The following is a 20,387-nucleotide window of genomic DNA, read 5'->3' on the forward strand; positions in this document are numbered from 1 at the left end:
AAAAAAAAAACAACAACATAAAAACAAACGGAGGATATCACACCGATCAACAAATGCAGAAATGACGTTATGAAGGGATGAATTTTCAAAATATGGCTTAATTAAAACAATCATGGAAAGTGGGCGTGATGGCGACTATGGAATTTACAAACGTGACTATGGAAAGAGTAAGCCCTGGAGAAAAACTAACGCTCGGCAGCATTCACAGCACAAGATACCTACAACGAACAAAATGAAAAGACAAAAAGCCATAAAACCTTAGACCATCAAAAAGGAAATTTTTTTAGGAGGCATATTCCAGAAAAGTCCCTTCTGGAAGCAACGAGGCAGATGGCGTGCTTATACATTTTTTGCCGTTTTGAGTATGCAGAACGCTTCGACCATCTCCCCTTCAGTCTGGTCCCTCGAATGGAACAGCAATGTTGTGTTATTAAAAATTGATTTTCAAGGGTTGTTTCTTCCGCACCTATTTTTTCCGCTGCATCTGTCAAGTGCAGGGCCAAATTGCCTCCTGCCTTGTTCTTTACATGCCACTGGTGTTCACGTGCCCTTTCGTTGAAACACCTGCCCGTTCGTCCAATATAAATGTTGTCACATGTCAAGGGAATCGAATACACTACCCCACAAACACAATCTGTGTAGTGCGTTTCGTGCATAGTTGAACACTCTGGCCTACTCTTTCCCATGACCATCTCAATCGGGCACACTCTACTGATCTTGCATGGAGCCGAAATACGACCTTGACTCCGTAGCGGCTTACCTTTTTGATGTTGTGCGACACTCGATGAATATAGGACATGACCTGCAGTTTTTCTTTCTTAATACCCTCTTTCCTGCACCTTTCTGGTGCTTCTTACCTTTATGTTTTCGCAAAAGACTTTCGCAGGTGCCTGTGATTGATTAACTTGCTGATTGAAACTGGTTTCTAACTTGTTCTCGCATGATTGTTCCAGGGCGGACTTACAAGCTAGGGTTATGTTGGCGCTCTTAACTAGTTTGGAATGTGCACTTTCAAACGGCAGTGGGACCTTCTTTGTTCTTGGATTTTAATACCAACAGATGTGTTTCGGGTCAAAATGAAGACGGAGGTCCAAAAGCCGAAGGGAGTTATCACTGGATAACTCGTGAAAACAAAAGAGGGCGGAAAAAACAACCCATGCGAAGAAATTTTTAAAAACACAACGTTGCTGTTCTATTCGAGGGACCAGACTGAAAGGAAGTTTGTCGAAGCATTCCACGTACTATAAAATCAAGACAAATGTATCAGCACGCAATCTGTCTCTTTGCTTCCAGAGTAAGTAAATTTTTCTTGAATGTCTGTAAAAAAAAATCGTTTTGACGGTGTAAGCTTTTTTTGTTTTTTATTCTCTTTCTTTTATTTTTTGTAGGTGTTTTGTGCTGTGAATGCCACTAAGCGTTAGTATTTTCTCCAAGTCTCACTCGTTCCATAGTCACGTTTGAAAATTCAATAGTCGCCGTCCCTCCCATTTTCCATGGTTGTTTTCAATAAGCCACATTTTGAGGCTTCATCGCTTCATGTCGTCATTTCCACATTTGTTGATCGGTGTGATATTCCCAGTCTGTTATGTGTTCTTTTTTTCCCTTTCGTGCTTTCTTCAAACGATTTTATGCACTCATCCTTCGCTTTAACACTGGTTATTTTCTAAGTGCCATATTGGTTTCCTTCATATGCTCGCGGTCTCTTCCTGTTTTTCTCCTGTTTTCTTTTTTTATTTTATCGCTCCCTCTTTTATGATGCTGTAAGAATGGCTCAGGGTTAATTTGGTGATGGCTTCCCAGCAGATAACCTTTACGTTTTTACGTTTATCGGCACATGTAAGAGTGACAATGCAACACGTGCACAGGTTCGCGAATGAAGTATAATTAAGTTGCCTGCGTTCCAAGAAATAAACAGTTCTGCACTCGTAGTGTGGTGTGTGTTTCTTTCCTGTGTCCTAGTTTTTTCGCGCAGTTACAAGAAACGTCTAAGGTTTCACCGGGACGCGCCCTCATTGGCCACCCTAGTGCCGGCCCCGGGCACCCTCTCCACCCGAGCTCTCTTCCAATGAGTGCTTCATCGCCGCCGCAGATGCTCGCAGGCCCGCAAAGAGGTGGGTGCACTGCACCTTTGCTCCCGCGACTCCTCGCTCTCGCGCTTGGTGGACCGCTTCCCGGTTAGCCCTAGCGCAGCGGGCGCGCGTACTCCATCGTTCTTACAGCGAGTCTTTGCCCTTAAGCGCTGCGACTGTCGCACTGTGCTGTATCTTGGATGATTAAACCCGTGTTTGTTGGTGATCCGACTCAGGAGGTTTCTCTGCGCCCTGTCGGAGAGTCGAGGAACCCTGCCCTAGGGCCTTTGTGTGTTGTGAAGGGGAGGAGCGTCGTGCCCTTTCCTGACCGTCGCTCCTAGGGTGGGCCTTGAGCAAGCCCATCTCCGCATAGCCGACGACAATCGACAAGCGACTGGTTGAGCGATATTAGATTAGTGGTGGGGCCAACTTACAAATAATTTTTTGCGATACAGCTCTTGAATGCGGATGAATAGAACCAATCAGACGCTGAAACCCCCTCTACGTGACCATGTATTACAACGTCACAGGGATCGGTCCATAGGGAACTTTGATACGCTTGCCTGTCTCCGCAGGGCATGATCAGGCGTGTATGAAGGCGCCATATTGGTCCACTCTTCATCGCGCTATCTATTGGATCTTCATATCCACCACTTCTAACAGCTCTTTTCCGTCAAATCTGTCAGAGTAATATCTTCAAATAATATTTTACTACTCTCATCTCATCAATTACCTGTTTACCGTCTCATTATTCCTGACATGATGCTATTTTCGGGCTATCCTTACGTTAAACTGGCCTCACCGTCATTGCTTACCTCCGTTCGGTACTTTCTTGCTTTGTAAATCGCAAGTATTTCTTTAAGCAAAAGAAATATTTGTAGCACGAAAACTCACTCGTGCCTTTGCAATGTTTTCGTGATATATTCACACTATATTCCTGATATAATAGTGTTGTTTCCAAATTCAAGCAACCATAGAAGTTGAATCAAAAAATGATTAATCTAGTTGACACTTAAGGTTCAAGAATGTCAGGCAACTTATTACATTCACTTGGGCAAAATAAGGTTTTACAGCGAACAACGCACGCGACGTGCAATGTTACACGCGTCCGGAAAACTTACGCTGTAGATCGCCCCCAGGTAAAGTATCAAACTGCGCTGCAGCCGGTGAAGCAAGGTTTGACGACCTTTGAGCACGCCCAACCCATGGAGCTTGCTCGAGCCCAGCGAGTTCTGTACATGTTGCACGCTGTCCATGAACTGGGTAGAGTTTACCAAGGAATCTCCCCATCCAGCGCGGCGCACGTCGATGTCGACGTGGAACAAGAGGCGGTGCCTTGCGCGTGCACGGGCGAGGAATCCGTACGAGTCTACTGCAAGGCAGGGCACCACAAAAGGCAGCTGAATAAAACACGTTGCGGGGCTAGTTGTTGCATACTCTTTTCCTACGAGTGGCGGATCTTTTATTGCTTTTTTCTCACTTGATGAGATTCCACTGAGCTGCGGCAAATTTCACTGCGGCCAGGCTGACCGATGTGTAAATGATCCCTTAAGAGAGAGCAGGCGTTGTCAACGAGGAACGGCACTGAGTCGCAGCTTCTTCATCTTTGTAAGTGTAGCACTTGTGAACCTTTGCTGTCAGCGACCCGAGGTATAAAGTAAGGTTGCGAAGCTGTTGCACTTCAGTTGGGTTAGGTCTATTTACAATGATTAAGTAGGCACAATGTTGAGAAGTCGCCGTTGAATTGTTCCAATTTCGTAGACAACGTATTCGCAAGTTGCACAGGCAAGATTTTACGTTAAAGGTAGAAGGCTCACAAGTAACATTTGCCTTTCCTGAGAGTAATGGGCTCCCGGATTGGGACTTTATTTTCTTAATTGCGTAATCATTTTGGATACATGCTATCCAGTAACTTCTGTATCGCCATACCTCAAGATGAACGTTTGATGTTTCTGCTTCACCATGGGTATCTGTGCCTTATGCTGTGCAATCTAGGGCATCGGAAATAATGTATCTAATTTTCTTTTTTTTTACATACCGCTATTTTTATTTTGGGGGGGGGGGGGGGGTTGATTTCGAGTTTGTGTACCAGATTGAATTTAATTGTTAAATTTCTTCGATCTTAGGTACGGAGTCGGATTGTGTTATTCGCAATAACTTTAAAAAATATTTTTGTCTTTATCATAGTACAACATTTTCACTTATCAACGGCTTATTGTTGCTGTGCTTGGGAGCAGTGACACGGCAAAAAATAAAGGTTTCCAGCAAGGATACTAACGTAGCTTCGAAATGAATGCTTAGGGTCGTAAGCGTAGACAAGCCAAATGAATTTAAATTTTAGGAAACAAATGCACCTAAGGTTCGTACAGCAGTGTGACTTAATTGCCTTTGTCTTAGAACTATACCTTGCGAGCCTACGCACAGCACCATTTCCTGGCAGTGCAGGATATCGTGTCCACGTGCGTCATCGTGACACTAATATCAGTCACTGCAGCGATGATAGGCGGATGATAAAATTAATTGCCTATACAATTAACACATTTGCGCTATACTAGACGTGATCTGCGTTGGCTCTTCCACGAGTTCAGCTAACATATATACAATTGTATTTTCGCGGAAGACGATGTACACAAGGGATGAACCATACTGGGGATGAGCCATATTGGAGTACCTACATTGCTGGCAAACTTAGAAGAATGGATCTTATGTGGAAAAACGGTTGGTAGCGTCTCAATCTTAGGTGGCCTCGAGAATTAACCGAGCGCAATGTAAGAAACAATATTCAGGAATTGCCGACGTTTCGCATGACTTTGTCAAACAAACATTTAGTCGCTCGGTTCCGCCTATCCTAGTTGCTAATTATCGCAGCAGAAAGATTTGTTATCGCCGTGCACGATTGTGGAGAAAATCACGCACATTCGAAGCTGCCGTTAGCTGCTAGTGGCAGGTCCAGAAGTATGTAGTCACACAGCGTGGAGCTCGGCACCTCTTGTCCCTCGACCGCGTTACGCAGGGTGCCTGTCCTGAAGTAGCTCGGAGACACCAGCTGGCACAGCACCAATGGTTTGGCTAAAAAATAAATGTGTAGCAGTCCATAAATATACACATTTTTTTCCCAAGTCGAACTATAAAGCATACAAACTGCGTTTGAAACTAGAACATCTCAAACAAAACAAAATTAGTAGCCATCTCTTGCTTGCACCAAACAAACAGGAACCTTTGTTTCAAAGCGAAAAGCTCTTCATATCGCGGTAACTGCATTTTCGATTACATGCTAACCAAACCGTGGGCGTAACAAATGTCAAAGTGCTAAAAAATTCTGTATATACAATTAGCGCACATGTCGGAATCTGTATGAAAAAAAGCCTTCATGACGCGGTTATTTCAAATTAATTAAATGAAGCTGCTCATCTTCTGAACACTGCGTTTCCCTGCGCGGCAAAACACCGTGACCCGCACCACACGACCCAGGCATTCGTGGATTACGCTGTCTCCAAGTTCCACTCCGTTTTCATTGCACCAGCTCCAGTAGCGAGCCAATTCACTCGGCTCTGAATCGACCGGGCAGAGGCGCCATACCACGAGAAAAAAGGCATAAGTGTATATATATGCGCTCAATGCTTCGTTTTGTTAAGGGAATAATGCGCTTGAAGACGTATAATTTATGCACTGAGGATACTTATGTAGACGTTGTTGTTTAACTGCGTAATTATGCAACGAAGTTTGTACGCGCAGTAAGAAGAATATATATTTTATAAGCCAATTCCTTATGCGTGTGCCCTTTTGTATCTGAGCGAATAGGCAAGACCTATAAGTTAATATAGCTTTGTAAGACGTAGGCTTTGAAACCGGCGCGCAAAATTTCTGAACACCGAGAATCACGGAGGTTCATGCCTGAGCCTTTCCAGAATCGCTGTGATCGGCCTACATCCTGTTCTAATGTTGCACCTCACAGAATGTAAATTCAGCTGGTTTCTGTGGGGCTCAGCCCGTTACATTTACTAACAGTGCTATGTACATAAATTGTAACAAATTTCTGCAAAAAGAATCTCTCAAGTTGCTCATTACGTTTCAGTAGACAAGTGCGCAAGAATTGAGCTACTGGAGCTGAACTAGCGGTGTAAAAACGGTCGTTATGGACATGTGACTTTCTATTCAACAGCGTCGCCTTTAGGTTTATACCCCCCTTAATTACATATGTACGGCCGATTATAAGTTGTTCTTCGCGGAATATTTGTTCTGGACTATCCTGGAAGGTTCATAACACTTGGAAGATTTCCGTGGACCCGACGGTTGAAATTTCTGCTGAAGGCAGCTTTTTTAGATGAACAAATATGGTACACAAACTGTCCAAATCTGCCAAGGAATGACACTCGTGGTTTACAACTGCGCAACTGTTCAGCAAAAATGGGTACTAAAGCACTGTGAAATGTATCTTTCAGGCTAATTGAACTTACCGAGCATTTTACCGCGAAACAGTATGGGCAACTAGAAGCGCCCCAAAGTATTTCATGCGTGTTTTCGGAGTCCGCTGATAGACAAGGTGACTCAAATAGATTCTGCGTCGAAAAAATAGGGGGCACTTTGGGGCAAAGTGCAGGCAAATTTTGAAGGCGTCCGAGTTAATTCGTGACTAAAAACTGCTAGTGTTTCCGTTCTGGATGTTTAGAATTATTAATGTGAAACGTTTAGAAAGGTTTCCCTCTTCGTGTGTTAACCAAATGTTACCGCAATATCATATCCGGGAAGAACGAGAACGACGCTATGATTGACGTTGACTGAAATCTTGATGTACAGATTAAGTGCTTCGAAATTATTTTGCTACCTTGCTTCATGCTTTCAGGAGTCATTGGAGCCATGTGGGCTGTTTCCGCGGTGTCCGCAATGACGTAAACGACGCTCGTTTATGCAGTTATATTCAACGGGAAGCAAGCTGTACGTGACGTCCGATAAGAAATTCTTCTGCATTGCTTAATCACGGCCTTGTAGGTTAAATTGCACTCATTAAGTAACTTATACAAACGTTTCAGAGCTTTACAAGCATATGTTACGAACCGCGTCGGAAGTTTCACTGTGTCTTGTACGAAGGGAACGTGCCATAAAGGTGACATTATTACGAGTTGGTGGCTTACTATAGGTGGTTCGTGGAAGATGTTTCAAGGGCAACAATCAATTACCGGCGTAGCAGTAAATTCCCCAATGAACTGCCCTCAAGCGTTACACGGCCGTTATCAGCTATGCATTCATGTTTACATTCGATGAAACTGGGGTAAATTTTAGGTGTAAACGTGGTGCAACTTTTGCCTATGTACCTTGATTATCGCCGTTTTAAATAAGAACCGAACCCTTGTTCTCTCAATATGTCGATACGCTTTACAATGCGCTCGTAGTGTTCTCTGTGCAAAAAACGAGTCATCTTGTTTATATATTGTTGATATAGGGGAGAGGTTACGAAAACTGTGCATGCAAACGTCGTAGTGCGGGAGTAATTCTGATTATAGCAGTGAATTACGTATGCAAACGCGCCAGAGCACTGTAAATGTGTTTGTCGAACTAATAAGAATTTAGCCTGATTTCCTGAGACAGCTATAAGCGCCACATACATAAAATATGTTTACAATAAAGGTGGTGGCCTTGTGTTCGCGCGAAATATGCATGAGAATAAATTACAGGTTTTCTGAAAATTCTTTCGGCAAGTGCCAGGCAGTGTTATTCGGCCCTAGTGAGCTGTGTTTTCTACTCTACCGATAAAGCTTTAAGTCAAAGAGGGGGAGGGGGAGGGGGAGGGGGGGGTATGTAATGTTTACTGTCCGACGAAAGGTTAACGGGTAAAGCTAATTATCAGCTTTCAAAATAACTAATGAGCCGTCTTTTTCTCTTCGGATTTTGTTGCTTTATACACGCTACGTGTGGTTTTCGTTTAATGGGGACAGGTTATGGCTTATGTTGCACGCAAAGTTTCGAGTGTGAATTAATTACAGTTTTGCAAAAGTTTTCCTCATACGGGCACTCCAAGTTTAACTGTAAAGCTTCTGTTTTAAGTTCTCCCTCAGTTTTGATGACACACGCTATAATTCAGAGCGAAAAATAACGGCAGAAAAGTAAATGACATTGTGAATTCAGACATACTCTTGAACAGCGCAGCTGTGGTTGTCGTTGTCGCGTTTGAGGGTATAGGGGAACTTGGTGGCGTTGATATGGGTACCACTACCGATGAGGACATCGTGGAAGTTCCAACAGATATCGGCGTCTTGCCTGTGAAGATAAAAAAAATAAAGATATCGAGTTCGTTCCGAAAAGGCCGCCCAAAGCTCTGATCAAAATGGTGAAAGCATCGTTTCACAGAAGCGGCTGGTTTATCCGAATCACAGCTGTTCGCGAATGCTCGCGTGCATGGCTGATTAGTTGGCTGCGCTCCAGGTTGGAAAAGCAATTATTCTTGCTTGGTTATAAAAGTAGTCCAGTCGATATTAGCCGTAAGAAGCACAATTTTCTGCCAAGGTAGCGTTTATGATGGCCTACAGCGAATTAGTATTAGGAGACCGTTTTTATATTTGGCAAGTCTGTGATCAAGCTGCGCGTTTTCTTGGTTCAGTTGACTGCTAGTGTTTTTGTTTTTCAATGAAGCGAATTTTTGAGCACTAATTAAAGAAAGGGAAAAATTGTGCTCGCAAAACGAACCACTGCCGGAAGAAATGCATTGTTTGAGGTATTCTACTGCAGGTTGACGAATTCTGTGACCACGAAGATGACATTGACACAAACTTTACGAACAGTTCCTGCAGATAAACAGTGTGTCTACATTTACTCAGATGCAGCCTGACCGAATTGTTGGGCTTGAGGATGTAAGCGGGGAAACTTGGGCGTGCGTGTTACCTCGTAATTACTGTCAGATTATGAAAATGTTTGCGTACGCTTGGAATACCATGTGGCCACAGACCCCATGAAAAAGGAAGAATTAAAACTTATGCTCAGTGCAATATGTATTTTTTGGCGCGGATTCACATGTTCACGTTGCTGTGTTGTCACGCGATAGAGACTATTACTGTTTTCCTTGATACAGTTTGCATATTGCAGCGTCTCCTGTATATCCACTACAAAGCCAACGATGCAAGCTTTAATAGCTTCATCTCGTGCATCGGCCTCGTGCAGATTAGAAGACCAAGTTTTCTCTAGGCTCGACTATTAGAAGAAGCTGTTTTTCATTCTCTGTCTTGCTTTATCGAAACACTAATCTAGTTGGTGAAGACTGCACATGATTTATAATCTCTATTCGAGAAAGTGCTGACTAAAAATTCGAAGCCATGCTGCGTTGGTGTAATTGCTACTGTGATGCGTGCCCTGTCAACAGTTTAAATCATGCAGCAGTTTAACTCTTTAAACAATTTAAAATAGTAAATAAGAAAGGACATTCAAACATCGATAAAGAAAGTGGTTTCAATTTAAAATTTGATTGAACTGCTGTGGGTATATATATATAATGTCCCTTTTTCGTTCGCGTTTGGTTGCTGCTCTTTTAACGCTCTGACTTCACTTACATTTTAATCTTTTTGTGAGTACAAATAAACTGGGGTGCACCGCAACACAATTTACGGTACGGGTGCCTCGCCTCTAAAGCGTCCGTAGGGGCAGTGGCCATTAAAGGGAGCGCAATCACTTACTATGATCTGGATTTCAAATATTTTTGTCCTCAAATATTTTCACCGTTCTTTCCGTGTTGCTCGTTATGATTAGCTTTGGCGCGGTCTACATTTAGCACTTACTGTCAGGAGAGAAAGGAAGGCATGCAAATCAATGAAGACAGAAAGCGAGTCTTGGAAGAGAAAAGGGCACAACTGCGGACCCGGCGTGTCACCAGGACTTTGGTCGGGATCGTCAGGTGCATTACGATGTACGCGAGTAGGGGCCCCTGCCTGTCATTGTGCGCAGTCTGGCTTCGTTAACAAGAGCACCTTTAATCATTAGACTGTACGCAATATACAGTGGGAAAAGGCAAAATGAGCAAGAGAACGGTCCTACCAGGTTCCGTTTTTATGTAGTTGAGCGCTGCCAGCACAAAGTGAACTGCTTGTATACTCAATCTGCGAATATTTCTGGCAGACTCAAAATCTGTACTCAAGAGCCAACTCGACGCACGCCGAGCCTCGTGCCCTTGCGTTCAAGTGCACCTGAAACCTCAGTTCAGCAACACGAGGTGACCAGACGTGGTCATTTGAGGTGAATGTGTGCACACTACTCTTTTGGGACAAGAGGTAAACTATTACTTGTTGAAGAAGGAGCAGCGTAAACCAGTAGTGTTAAATAGGCAATTGCGAGCGCTTACGCCATACGCGGAAATGTTTGATAGACCAGCCCGGAGTGAAAATAACAAGAAAGACGCATTATGGACGAACAATCCGTCCATAACATTACCACAGACGTGGCTCGTACGATTTCTCGTCATGTTGAAATATCTTCGAGTATATTGCTTCCTAAGAGGGCGTTGGCCACTGATTTGGTTTCTTTGTGTATGAGTGCTTGCGTTGTATTTGTTTTCTGGAAACTGGTTTGACTGTCACACTCTTTATCCATCCATGTTCGTAGAACTTATAAAATTATTGCGAGCACGACAGTATTAAATGTGTTCCTCAAGGAACCAGTTGGTATACCACGAAAGCAATTCGGCGTACTTACGCGTGGCGTTATCAGTACCTGCATAAAGCAAAAGCCACAAGTTGGCAGAAAACATTATTTACGATACAATACACAGATTCTTTTCATAGCATAAATATCAAGTTAGTCATTGTGGAACGTACAATGTAAGTAAAAAAATAAGCCTAGATTTAATACAGTTCAGACACTAGGCGAATGCAACTACGGAGCAACACATTTCTGTGTCATCGCATGTCAAACGGATTGACATGCTGTGGATATACTTTGGCGCAGATATCCACCGACAAAACATCACGGCATTCCCGAAGAAAATCTGTGTGACCACTAGAAACTCACCTTGGTTAATTTCATTATGTTCTATAGAAAAGGTTGTGTTGTAGCGCTATTGTTTTCATAAAAGCCCTATCTGTGCGTCTCTGATTCAACGCAGCGGAATGCAGTGGTGCTGCGTAATGTGTCAGTGAAATTCAAAGTAACTTTTCAAGAAATTTCGCCCACAGTAGATGACATTCTTCGAAAGTGCAATAGTTCTTGAGTTTGTTAGCCATAACGTGATGGCGAAATGTTTCTATTTTGTAGAAAGCACAGAAAAAAAAATGGGGATCGGCTAGAGATAAATGTACATGTTTAAATATTTTTCCAGATACGAACTTTCCACTTGATTGGTTGTGTCAGAGAAAATGTTAAAACTGTTATGGTGTGCACCGCACTACGGTGGACTGTAACTGCGCAACTGCTTCAGAACTATAGCGGCAAAGCAGCAAGCCCTTCTGTAGGCCCTCAGAACCTACGCAATGTGTATACCTCGTAACATTTATATTTTTTTCAGTTTTCTAACTCATGCATATGCCAGCTGGTGAAAGTAGCTGCAGTAATATGGAGTGTAGCACGTAGGGAGTGAATGGCTCGTGACGGCCACTTGGCTAGACCACTAGATGTAGTGACGGCTGCCAGTCGTTGCTCTTGAGGGCAACGTCTAAACAGTCCCATGTCACCGCACACCGTGACCTGCAATGTAAAACGCAAAATGTGGCTCTTCAAAATCGCGCAGTTGAATTGTGCTAATGTACAAAGATCGCTTGTACATGATAAGGGCATGGCCATTCTCTCGCAAGAGAACGAGTGCCTAATTATTTTTTGTTCTTCTAAAAGGAGCCCTTTATGTATTCGCCCGCTTTGCAGCTGCTGGGTTCTGCTGCCTTGCTGTGTATGGGTAACGTTCAAACACAAAAACTCTCAAGTTAGCGCCAAGCTTTCATCTTGGCGTTGATATCTTGGCGCTATCCTGTAATTGTCCGTGCCTGATTGGCGTTGATCCTGAAGAGGGGGGGGTGGCATATCGGCAAGTGTCCATCTAATGGACATGTCCATATCCTATACTGCTAAAGATTTAAATGGCTGGGCTGGGGTATGCGTCAGAAGGAGACAGACGCTCCCAACCAATCTAGTTGGCAGCGTCTAGTTGGTTCATGCTAGTTGGCTAGTTGGTTCATGCTTCAATTACTAAAGGCAAGGCGCAGAAGACCAGGACTCAGAAGAAGAACAAAAACGACAGGACCGGCGCCGGTCCTGTCGTTTGTGTTCTTCTTCTTCAGTCCTGGTCTTCGGTGCCTTGTTAATTGTGTTTAGTCTCCCGCGGTTACTGGTGACCGGGGCATTCAGCAAGACCTGCCATGGAGCAACAGGATTCTGCATTTTCCGCTGACAAGCTCCACGTTGATAGCCACGAGCACGGGCATATGTTGCAGGTAAATGCGATTACTCCGTCTTCAAGCTCGTGGTCTTCGGCGTTCCAATGCATGGGACCTGAAAGAAATAACGATTGGCAGATAATGCGACCAGTGCGACCGACATTCAGGATTGCAGTGCCATTGTAGCTGGGACCACCATATATTCGAATGTTGTACTACCTTACGTTGCAAAAACTGCTGTTTATACCCCGTTTTTTCTTTTGGAGGTTTGAGTGTGCCTTTTGGTTTGCGTAATGTGGCCCAATCATTCTAGCGTTTTATGAGGAAGTCACCAGGAGTATATCGTTTGGCTTTGCCTACCTCGTTGATCGCCTCGTCGCTTGTAAGGAGGCCTAGACGCACATATCTCCGTCAAATGTTTGCTCTTGTGCGTGATTATGATCTCGTCGCCGGTTCTCCCACGCTGCCTGTTGCTGATCCAATTTCTTTCTTGCAGCGTCTGCGCTGTTTCATGGGAAGCTTGCGTCCTTCGCCAACTTCGGCGCACACGATTCCACGTGAAGTTTTCTTGCTGTCAAGCCTGCAATGCCCTCTAACGTTTTCACCTGCCTCGTTGTCCTCTTCCACCGCAAACACACCTGTGGAGCGTCTTTCTTGTTCTGGCGTGTCCCTCATCAACCACGTGAGGTGGTGCGAATATACCCCAGAGAAAGAACAGCAAACGGAATGTGCAGCTGGTGGATGCACTTTTGAGTGTCTCGCAAACGCTGGAAAAAAGTTGCGAAATTTTATGTATTTAAACGCCTTCAACGTATTCGCGGCAAAGACAATACGCGCGCGCGCGCGCGCGCGCGCACACACACACACACACACACACACACACACACACACACACACACACAAACACACAAACACACAAACACACAAACACACACACACACACACTTATAATAACAGGCAAATTGTGGCAAATCCGACTTTCAGCTGATACGAATCAGGCCAAGAAGCAGTTTATTTGATGCTAGTAGCTACGTTTCATTCACCGCAGTTTATAGTCGTCCATGCGAACGTAATAATGGCAAGTGAGGATGCTTGGTCCGCGTCTCCAACCAGTAACCATTCGTTACTCACCAATTGCGCACATTCGAGCTACGAGGTTCTCTCATATCGGCTCATAACACAACGGAGGGGTAAGCATGAGTTAGCTAAACGGAAAATTATAGCAAACCGTGGAAAGTATGCATTATAAATACTAGCAATAACCTGCTTTCCCATCCGAATTTCCCATCTAGGTCGGCATTAAAAAAAACTCAAATTGCTAAAAAGCATTTTTATTTAGTAAAGTACCTAAAACCCGGTAATTTGATCCTGGTCGGCAAGTGGGACTTAAGACCAAACACTGTAGGTATCGAAAATCGTGTGTTTTTATTGGTTTAGTAGCTTTCCTAAGGCTAGGTGATAAACTTTGTATAAATCTCGTTCCACTTAGGCATAAGCTATGAAGAAAATATTTGCAAATATTTTTCGCTTAAGGGAAAAAGGTCTTCCACATATTATCAATAAGTACAGAGAACAGCGGTGATTGTACTAAAATTTCTTTAGTCCTAGATATGCATTGCAATAAATTCTCAATTAAGGGGGGAGGGAGGTAAGGGGTGGCAATGGCGCTGCGCATCGGAAAATCGCGCACCGCGGTTGAAGCACCCCTGCCCATAATACGCAGTGTGACAAAAGCGCGAGGAAACAGTGTACGGCAACCACGCGTCCAAACGGAAAGCATGTATTACGACTTAAACTAAAGCTACGAGCAGGCCAGATAGGTATAGTTTGCATAACTGAGAGTTCCATCGAAGACAATAATTGGCTAGGTAAAAGAGGGACTTCCGAAATTAGTCATCCTGCAGCGACTGCAACAGTTAAAAGGCTTAGTAGGAAAACTTCTTGGGCGAGTTGGTGGGTACGCATCGAAATCGTTGTAGCGTAAGAAAGCACGGACAACGGACCGGACACCACGAGCGCTACCCGTGCGAGAAAAACGGGAGCGGCAGCGGAGTCTTCATCACTCGCCGCTTGCTCGTTACCAAAGACACTCGTGAAATGAAGGAAACTCACCTGACAGGCCTTGTGGCGACGATAATGCTTGCGCTTCCTATGAGCAAACCACGTAAAGGAGGTTACTCCCCCCCCCCCCCCCCCCCTCCACCGGAGCCTGCTTGGTGCGGCCGCCCGACATTTGCGGCGTGCGAGGCCGCTTTCCGACGTGTCTTCCTACAAAATATGTGAAACCATCTTTCACTAAACCAGCCACTCTTATCCGGAGCAGTGTTCCTCATATTTATACTTTTTGCTGGATCATTCATTTGCACAACCGTAACCGGAACCACGAATTATATGCGAAACGCTGTTTCACATAAGTTGCAATTTTTTCATACATTTTCCACATATAGCTGGAGCCAAAGTGAAACGAGAATAAATGCGTAATTAGCTGTAGAAATCACAAAATGTCCGTTTTCAAAAAGCTTTTCGTTCCTACGTGCTTTTTTGCTAATGGCTGGCTACCTTGGATATTATTTTCAGCATAAGTCTAGTCTAAAGTTTCCTGTTTTGGAATAATTATAGTGCATGAGATTTTGTGACTATTAGCCCACGTGTGCACTGGATCAGTTGCGCAATATTGTGATTATTGTTACTCTTTAGTTTGATATTTTATGATAAATTTTCAATTTTCAATACAATTTACATCTTTTTTAAAGCGATTTTTGATATCTTCGGCCAGCTCGCGGTGTGCATGAGCCTATTTGCAGACCAAGCCTAGCCGAGCAACTTCGCACTCACACTATTCTTGGAAGGACATGTGGCAGTCAGCCTAGACAAATTTTGTTAGCAGTTATACTAGTTCTCACCTCAGCCTTCATCACGATAGCCGTGCAGTTGATTTTTCCGCAATGTAGAGGAAGCTCCTGTTGCGCAGAACCGCGGTGCGGTGACAGCAGGAGGGGTAGCAGGCTGGTAGTGTACCTGTTGAAACACTTCCTTGATCCGGAATCTGAAAATTTAGAGCAAGGACGATCAAGAACGGCAATGCGGCTGGCTGCTGCTGCAGCTGCTCCTGCTGTTTATGACTACGATGATGATGGTGGTGATCGTGATCTGTGGCATGCATTCGCTGAGGAGGATCGGCCAAAAAGCAGACGACAGCAGTTAACCTGAGGGAAATAATTATTCTGAGATGAGAAATAAAAAATTCCAAGCTAACTGCTGCGCTGACGCTGGCAGTTAGTCGCCTCAACGTCCGCGCCCCACAAATTAGCTTGACTTAAAGCACGGACGAAAACACAGGAAGAACAACCAAGACAAGCACTGACTTCCGAGTGCGTTTTCATTTCGAAGAACATGCATATGTAACCAAGACACCAAGGCAAGCACAAGAGAAGTTTTTGCCCAGGTGTCTTGGTTATAAAGGCTTGTTATTCGAAATAAAAATGCACCCGGAAGTCAGCGGTTCTCTTCGGGGTTCTTTGATCTTTTGTCTATGCACGCGTTGCAAGTCAAGTTGCTTTAATATACAAACTAGCCCATACCCAAACCCTGCCCAACAAGTACGCCCCCCATTTGATTGCGAGCCATCGCCGCAATTTTCTCTTGGGCCCAATGGTACAGACGGCGGGAATTAGCCGGCGATACCAATGCCAGTCTATATGTCCGTCTCCGACAGACTTTGTGCATTATTTGTGAATAATTTATTATTTGAACGTAATTAAGCTCTCACCTACAATTTTGGCAACAGTAGAACAGCGTAACATCCGACGTTGTCTCGCCCTACAATTCTGTAAGGTACCGGCGTGAACAGTTGCGAAAACAGTCTCTGAAATCGTCGTACATAGAGCGCAGTTATCGCAGGCGTGACACCACAACTGTTTTCAGCATTCTTTTCGATCTAAATGTGTATTATCTGCTTTACGATAACGCCAGACAGTGCACCTTTTCTGAGTGAAGCTGCTTTTGCATCTTATTTTAAATATTGCCCCATGCTCTCGTCCTGTAGTGGAAGTTACTGGCCTGCTTACCAGTCAACAGATTTTACTTTGACTTTCACAGATTTGAGATGTAAATGTGCCATATCCCGACGCGTGAAGAGTGGCGCTTATGCATGCACTTTCTGATTCCCTGCGCACTGTTGACGTCGAAACTTTCCTCGTGACAGATATTGCGCTGGGCTAGGAAACAGGTCAGCTTAGAGGTTTTTCTATGAATAATCTCTCATGCAAACACAAACTCACGCAAATTTCGGAATGCTAAGCCACGCAAAGCATAATAAGACAGTATATCGACACGATACCTGCGCTTCTTTAACGAAACTCCTGGGAAGAGGAGACTGCTCCCAGATGGGTTGTTGTTGTTGTTGTTGTTGTAGCCTGAGACACGTGTGACTCTTACCCACGATGGGTGATTGGCCAAGAAATGGGTGGATTATTCCAAATTAATATAGAGCATAAATTTCGAAGTATATATGGGAATAGCATTGAATAGGGGTGGAATTACTTATTAATAAAAGGTCATGTTGAATGTGTAATAATTCATTTAAAAGTAAAAAAAAGAATTTAGCAGGGCATCCCTTTAGATTCTGTAAGGAATGTTTGGACAGCGAAGCATGCATCCCTGTGGCTGAATTCCAAATTGGACGCCCCGAACGAAAGGATTCCAAGTTCTGTGAAGACCAGGCCAATTCTTCGAAAAGGTATCTCCAACAATCTTTTTATTAACGCACTAAAACGCTGACAAGATAAAAGAAAGTGCTGTATCGTCTCCTCCTCATTGCAAAAAGACAAGAGGGGAGAGGGAACCAAACCCGACCTGCGTAAATAGAAATTTAGGGAGGGAATGCGGCAGCGTAATTTGCTGAGGCAGACCTCAAGCATCTTTGTGTAACATGATTCGCTATGCCAGGGAAATGCCAGGTGATTATACTCTGGAGAAGCAGTGAAATATGGGTTTGATAAGGCTAATCTAATTGATCGCGTCCGAAATCTTGCCGCCGTGATCTGTGCTGTCACTGGTAGAATAGGAAGAACAGGGCCGCATAGTGATGCATGTGCCAGTGAATCGGCAGTTTCATTAAAAAACAAACCTTTATGACCAGGCACCCAAATCACGTGAACACATTGCACGTGGGCAGGAACTATTAAGTGGAAGAGTTTAAGCATGGGTGGCTCATTAGTAGCCGTAAGGCAAGAGCATACAGAAAGGGAGTCAGTAAGAATAGCAGCCGTTGTAATCATTTGGTCTAATTTACGTAATGCTAGGATTACTGCTAACGACTCGGCCAGAAAAAAAGGCACAATATCAGGCAATCTCAAAGAAAAAGACCAGTCTAGTGCAGGATAAAATATTCCAATGCCAATTTTTTCCTTGCACTGTGAGGCATGTGTTGCAATGATAATGTTTCTGTCTAGGGTGCTTAGAAGGTCTTGCAACATGGCGTTTCGGATGCCGTAAAGGAGTAGTTTCGCGTGGTTTGGGAAAATGTCATCGAACCTGGTCTCTGGGTAATGTGAATGCGTAATATTAGGAAGCACATCACGAATTTGCACATATAGTGGTTCAAGTAATGCTTACACAATTATAATCTGTGGCCTATGATCCTGGGCCAACGAACAGGAAAAAAAAAATTCTGGATTGGAGATGAAAATAATTTGAGGACGCTTCAATGGTGATTCATATAGCCTTGAGAAGGTCTGAACGGTCAGAAGGAGAAATCGGCATAATATAGGTGGCATTCTTGCTTCCAGGTATAATACGGTTTGCAACGTATTTGCGAATGCCTAAGCACAGACGTAGTGCCTCTCGTTCTAATAAAACCAGCGGCCGAAGCTTGTATGATGGAACACCTAAGAATAAAACACATCCAAATTGTAACACCGGACGAAAGTACATCTTATATAGCATCAAAAGGAATTTTCTTCGCATACCTGTTCTTCAATTGCTTAACTTGCGCAAAATGTCCATTGTACGAGCTCCTTCTGTCGCAATATATTCAATATGCGGCCGCCAATTAGGATTTCCGTTCTAAATAACTCCAAGCTACTTTAGTGACTCTACTAGTGGGATATCTTCGAGATGATAGTTAAGCGATATGTATATTGGGTGTTTACGGGAAAAACAAGTATAGCACGCTTAGTAGCATTCAGGTTTAAGTGTAAACTATCTAACCAGTGTCATAGGCTTTACATATATCTAAGGTAACTAAGCCGCGTATTGCTTTTTCTGTCTCGCGATGTTAATTCGATTTTCAAGGTCTACATGCGCGTGCCATATTAAATACCAGATCGAAATCCAATTTGGCAAGGACTCAACAATTGATTTTCGACAATAAACACTATATGTGTCCGAGAAGCCCTCTTTCAATAAGTTTCGCTAAGTTTGATGTCAACGCAATTAGTCTGATGTTGTCGATAGTGTATCCTGCCCCTTGCTTTTTGAGTAACGGAATAATTTTGGCGATCTTCCATTCTTGTGGAGTCGATGCATTGCGAACAGAATAGTTTACCAAGTTAAGAAGCTCACGTGGAGCCTCTTGAAAGAAAATCTTTAACATTGCATTTGTTATTCCGTCCGGGCCAGGTGCTGTAGGTGTCAACCGTAACATAACATGTGCTACTTCAGAATAGGATATTTCTTTGTAGTGCGGGAATGCAGGAGTAAAAACAGAAGTTTGAAGGCGCGTTGCGAACTGGCTCTACAATCCTTTAGCGAATAGCTCTAAGGACTCCTGCATTTCCTGTGAGGTATAGACGATTGAGTCTATATTAACGCTGATTGGGAGTCTGTTTCTAAAACGAAGGTAAATAAATAAAGCACGTTTGTTTTTGGATTTAGAGAGATAATCGAAATGGTTTTTATCGTACTCATCTTTTGCGTGTTTAATAGTAAGTTTGAAGGTTGCCGAAATAAAATGATAATCTTTCCGATTTTGTGGGTTCCGATTAAGTAGTTTTTTCCAAACAGCTTTCCTTCTTCGATAAACTCGCGTGCACTCACTGTTCCACCAAGGGCTAGATGGGGAACGCTTAGCTGTCTGAATTACAAATTCAGACTTTTGTCGGGACATCTGTAACGCTGAACAAATATTCAAGCCAATTTCTTCGTCATTCCTATTAGTTAACGATGCAATGGTGGAGTGCAAGCAGTCGTTAAACTTTTTGCATTTCACAAATATTCTGCTTTGTCGTTCAACTGATGTTAAAGGGCATGCAATTTCAAAGTATGCTGGGAGATGGTCACTGTTTGTGCCGAAATCAATCGTAGTCCAAGATGTCACGGCGACGCTTGTGCTAGAAAACGTCAAATCTAACACTGAGCGAGATTGTCCAAGGAGAAATGTAGGTCGTCTGACATTAAGGCATGAAAGATTTTTATCTATGATCCATTCCCATAGACGAGTCCCATATGCATCTGTTTTGTAACCCCATGACACGTGATGTAAGTTGAAGTCACCAATAAGGACGACTTCATTTTTGCAGGGGGCAAGCGCACTATACAATTGGTGTGCACTTTGTATGACCGTAGGGAAATAAGCACTTATAATCGAAAATGAACAGTAGCCTGGGATGGTAAGGTGCACTGCCAAAATTTCAGATTCTGGAGACATTAACCTGAAACCTATTTTCGCCTTATGACAGAATTTAGATGATAATATCATTAAACCACCTACAAGTGAAAAGCGATCTAATCGAAAAGATCGAAAATCTTAAAAATGAAAACTTTTCTCAGGAGTAAGCCAGGTTTCTTGTAAGATTATGACGTCAGGATTAAGTTAAGTTGTTAAGTAATTTCAGCCGTTTGAACCAGAGAACAAGGAATGACAGTTCTTTTGTAGCACTTTTAAAAAAGCTATGGTGATGATCTAATTGATATTGAGCGACTGCCGTCGCAATGAACTTTCTTGGATGACAGAATGAGAAATAGGATTACCCTT

This window comes from Dermacentor andersoni, chromosome 5, assembly GCF_023375885.2.
Source record: "Dermacentor andersoni chromosome 5, qqDerAnde1_hic_scaffold, whole genome shotgun sequence".
Taxonomy (NCBI): domain Eukaryota; kingdom Metazoa; phylum Arthropoda; class Arachnida; order Ixodida; family Ixodidae; genus Dermacentor; species Dermacentor andersoni.